General features: G+C 43.1%; 1 long non-coding RNA gene across 1 annotated transcript; it reads right to left on the reverse strand.

Annotated features, from left to right (window-relative positions):
• Positions 1–734: 734 nt before the first annotated feature.
• On the reverse strand, positions 735–4,847 carry LOC148013761 (uncharacterized). The gene is made up of 3 exons (XR_015688847.1): positions 4,503–4,847; positions 2,733–4,335; positions 735–2,646 (listed from the first exon to the last, which is right to left on the reverse strand). It is a non-coding gene; the product is annotated as an uncharacterized LOC148013761 (long non-coding RNA).
• Positions 4,848–5,402: the final 555 nt, after the last annotated feature.

A 5,402-nucleotide genomic window follows, 5' to 3' on the forward strand; every position in this document is an offset into this window, starting at 1 on the left:
CTAAAAATGTCAAAATTTGTGTCAAAACATCCTTTGATATTTAGCAACATAGGTATCCAAGAGTTTTCCAACACATACCAATGCATATACTAGTGGACTAGCTTTGAAGCTTTTCTTGACACAAATTCCACTTGTGAGGGCTTTGAGGCAATTTCATGTGTATTTGCGACATGTTATTCATCACTATAAATTTTGTGTGTTTTATTTCTTATACATGAATGTTCAAGGGAGCTATGATGGAGGTTGGATACACAATGTCAAGGTGGAGGGTCGAACAAAGAAGTGAAGATGCCTTCTACCATTTAATGCTCTTCGTTATTATTTTATCTTTTATGAGATCTATCATTCACATTCCTTCCATGCTTCATAAATCATCAAGGGGGATGTGTGTGTGTGTGTGTGTGTGTGTGTGTGTGTGTGTGTGTGAGAGAGAGAGAGAGAGAGAGAGAGAGAGAGAGAGAGAGAGAGTCTCATTTCCTCTTACATATAGCATGTAGTGCTAGTGGATATTGCATAGGTGCAATCTACTACATTTTCCTCTAGTTTGGAAGAGGACATGCAAACTAGCTAAGTTATATATTAAAATTTTTCTAGCATGGATCATAAAGTTGCATTACTATGTGTAAAAGTACATTCTATATTTGACCTCCATTAGAATCCCCTTGAGAACATTTGTGTTTATTTTTTAACAACAAAATACATACAAAATTTACTATTTATTGCAACTTATGGTGATAATAAGGTTTCTTGAATATTTAAGTTTGTGGAGATCATACATTTCAAAGTCAAAATCTTAACTAGAATACATAATCTTTCATGAAGTTTTACATTGGTGTCCTCTAATATTCCACCCACATTAGCGAGCGACCACTTTATTGTACCATCTTTATGTAGTGATAGTGAGGTGGAATACAAATCTTCATCTTCAAAACATCCTCCTAGGAAACCTCTATCCTTTCCACCCTCTCACTCCTATGACATTTGCAACTATTGGAATTGTCAAGGCAAAGTCTGCATGTAGATGGGAAGTATTTATGTAGGGGAAAAGGGAAAATTTGGCCAAATAGGGGCTAAGTGAGAGACAGTAGAGTCAAATGGGGCATGTGAATTAGGATGAGATAGAATTATTTTAATACACTCCATGTGGTAAAAGGGCCTATCCTTGAAGACTCTATGGCTTCCTATGACTAAGGTGGTTGAAACTTCTCATATTAACCTCAAACATTTTCTTTTGGATGGGGCACATCAGAAAAAGACATAGAATTGTGAGATGTTTATAGCCACATAAATTTCTATAATAATGCAAGTAGGAGAATCTATAAGAAGTTATCACATCAAGATTAGCTTCAAGATTAATGGCAAACAACATACGAGATAGAACATACAACAATATACCCCTATACCTTGCATAGCCTACATTGAATGTACCCTTGCGTGGATCTCTACATTTGTTGATAAGAAAAAGCTAGGCATAGATGTGGTTAAGCCTAGACTATTCCACATGTAGATATAGTATAATGTAGAAATAGAGTGGGTTAGGGTAGACCTAAGTTAGTGTGGCTAGGCCAAGCTTGGTAAGGCTAAGCAAGATGCACATGTGGGCTAGATATACATGTAGAAAAGGCACACAATAGCCTATGCACATGCTAGGTTATGTACAATATACCTAGGCCCTAATATACTAGGTTACGATAGTATTTCAAACATAGCCTATTCATATAGCTTATCATATGACTACATCTATCCCTATATCTAGCCGAGCCTTGCTTATGCTTAGTCTATGGTCTAGGCTAGCCTATCCTACACCTACAACTAGACCAACATCTCACCTAGCCTATGCTTACACTTGCATAGTGTATACCTAGGCCTAGCCTAGGTACTCATCCCCATAACATGAGCCCATGCTTCAACTTAGGCCACCTAGAAAGTGACCCTAGTCAGACTACAAAAAGGAGTATATGAAAATTGATGAACCATAAAGAAAAGCATGCATTGTGATTCACACACACACACACACACACACACACACACACACACACACGTATGTATATTCACTATATATATATATTTGTGTGTGTGTGTGTGTGTGTGTGTGTCATGGCTCCCCTGCCTCTATGGTATTGGCGTGCTCTCATACCATTTCAATATATATACAATCAAATCACAAATATCCTCTAAACCATAAAAAGCCGCTAAAAAGTCCCCCCATTAACTATATGTCTTGAGCTAATTGCCTCTCTACTCCAAAATTGCCCACTATGAACTAAATCCTTAAATCAAAGTGTCAGTGAACTCCCTAGTTTTGTATTCCTCTTCTTAATATAGTGAAGTAGAAATATTTAAGATCTAGTGAATGGAAACAAACGTTAGCATGTAATAGAATCATAATGCCTTAAAATGTGTATAAAAACATAGATCATGATGTGCATAAATAATGACTATGCGTAGCATACTTTTACCTATTTTCTTTGATCCGTACGGGAGGGCTAGTGCTCTAATACCGTGTTAGAGTTTAGGCTAGGTAGGTTTGGATGCCAAGGTTCCATTTAACATCCACAATGTCCTACCAGCATCCCTTAGGGGGGTATTAGTGGCATTTCCAATAGAACCCTGGCGCCCCTTCTTGCATTAGGTACATCACGGTTCCTAGTAGTGTTGGTGCACTAAGAAAAGGTTAGAAAGAGAGGAGGGATTGGGGGTCCGACATTTATATATTGTCTGCGATTCCATACCATAACGTCAGAATTAGTGAGCTGTGATCCAAGATCTGTTCAATTGAACACTAGCTGTGCTCATTAACCCACAATTTACAATTGCCGCAGGACGAGTATCCAATATGGCGAGTCGTGGAGGGAGGCGAACTGCTATGACCAACGACGCCGCGGTGCTGCCAGATGATGAACTGCTTGCGACGATCTTGAACCGAGCGACGTCGCTGTGTTCATCAGATGTGGTGAGGAGAATCGGCGCCTTCTCCAGCGAGGACGATGTGGTTATCAGTGTGCTGTGGATGAGCAGCTTGTAGCAGTCTTGGGTGAAGCACAACGCATTAAGGCCGCATTCGGCAGCGTAAGCAAGGCGTTCAGGAGGACGAGCACGCTCTTGATGGCCGAGACGCTATACTTTAGCGGCAGCTATGAATTGACCATCCGACCGGCGAGGTTAATCGGACATCCCACCAGCCTTTCAGGGCATCAGACTCGGCGACTGTATTAGCACGGGTTGGAGGGTGCAGTCTGGAATCTTGCCCAGCTGCTGCTGCGGCACGAGTCCACTAGACTGCTCGTGGAAGGTTCAGGTGCTACGCTCTCAGGAGAGGTATTAATGCCGAAGTATGATGCGCTGCGTTCACGGAACCTGGAGGATCTGACCTTGGTCAATGCGAAGCTGGTCGACATATTTTGTGAATCGAAAGCTCCTGCAGAGCAAGGCTTGATTGCGAGGGATTTGAAGCAGCTCAATTTGACAGACTGCGGGCTGTTCGGAGCCGGCTTCATCATCCAGGGAATGCCTAGCCTGGAGACATTGAAGGTGCGGTACCGAGTCCAGATGGAGGTGGGTAGCGAGGAATGTGCGCATTTCGTGATCGGCAATACACTACTACCAGAGGTTGTGAAGGTGCAAAACGTGCCAAGATTAAAGTGTATAAGCGTGCGTTACGTACTGCGGCTGGAGCTCCTCTCGGATTGTCCGCTTCTCCAAGAGCTGTCAGTGATGCCCCTAGGCATACCCATTATTGGCGCTGCCGCAACTCGATCAAATGGTGGCTCTGAGCTGTGCCCTACGGCCCTTCTCCCGGGGCTTGTCAACCTTACACTCCTCGACGAAGATCTTCCAGATAAACTACGCCTCTTCCCAGAATGTACCTTGCCCGCCTTTACCAACTGCCTCCTCGGCCTCACCTCCAACCTCAAGTCATTGCGCCTCCACATCCGCTGCTCCCATGCATCCGCCTCTATCCTTACCCACCTCTTCCAATGCCTCCGCGACAACGAATTCCCCTGCATAAGCACTCTCTTCTTAGACGGGAACGTGCCACGACCTCGTCCACGGCCTGACAACCCTCCCCATGGGATGATGGGATCTCTTCTTCGCGAGCATGCCACTTACATGAATGGACGGCGGCGTGCATTAAGACCCCTCTCAAGCATCATACTCCAGCTCCACCACGTGTCCGCTTCTGCCACTGATGCTGTAGCAAACCTGCTACAATATCCCACCAACCAGCTCGTCCTGACAGGTAGGGCCGCTCGCATGTTCCGCTACCCCATCCAACAGATGATGTTTGCATACATGGGTGACGCTTTGGCGGAGTTTGCCATTGGGCTGCTCAAACTGCAAAACTCATATCCACAAGTACACTTTGCTTTTGATCAGTGAAGTGCAAAGAGGCCGATATACTGGACGGTTACTACTTGTCTGACGAAAATATTTGGCACAGGACATTGATCAACTAGCTGTTATTCGCTGGTTCGGCATTCCTTTTTGTGCCTATTCGGTACCTTCAAGAAGTAGACTACCCGTGTCGCAACTGTCTGGAATTGTACTATAAAATAATGGAATGTCATGTAAGCTTCACACGGTCCATATGGGTACCAGTCGACTGCCAAAAATATATATATATATGTCTCTCTCTCTCTCCTGGCGTCACTAGTTGTAAACGTCTTTGTGGATCGGTCATGATCTCTGATTTGTGAAGCTTTGACGCCGCCGAAGCTTTCTGCAAGTTGTTGCAGTCGCAAGATAATAGGATAGCAAAGCTGATCGGCAACCAGCTCGATCAAAAGGCATAAATATCTCTGTTGCAAAGCTTTTCGGATCTGCCTGCCCAAAGAAAGAGAGGCCCGTCCATGACATACGCCAGTGATAGAAGAAAGAGAGAGAAACGATCAACCTTAGTAATTGGACGACGTACGCGTCGGTTTTTCAGACTAAAATTAAGGAGAGAGAGACGCAACGGTTGGCGTCATCTAGGTCGCTTTTTAACTTTTCTTTTCAATGAATAGGAATCGCAAAGCGATGCATTTTTCCTCCTGGCTGTTGTCATTTGCAATGTTGTTTCTATGTGCTCTACAATTGTGTCCATAAGTTACTTGTATCTTACGCTTTATATTTTGCTCGAATTTAATGCTATGCTTCATGCATTTGAGATTGATGCTTTGGAAATGGTTAAATGGTCCATGAGAGAGCGCAGCAATCCAAGTTATCATTGCTTATGTCATTGACGCTTGTGTTATGGCTTATATCTATGCTACCTTAGAAGATTCCCTTATAACCTATCTAGGATATAGTCTTATTGGTTTGTCTTGTATAGGAACGAAGACTATAAAATACACTATATTAGGGAATTTGAAAATTCTCATATAGTGTGGGAATTCCCAATATAGTTAATATTTGACCAC

This window comes from Lygodium microphyllum, chromosome 26, assembly GCF_053477565.2.
Source record: "Lygodium microphyllum isolate KBCC chromosome 26, Lygodium_microphyllum_v1.1.10, whole genome shotgun sequence".
In the NCBI taxonomy this organism is placed as follows: domain Eukaryota; kingdom Viridiplantae; phylum Streptophyta; class Polypodiopsida; order Schizaeales; family Lygodiaceae; genus Lygodium; species Lygodium microphyllum.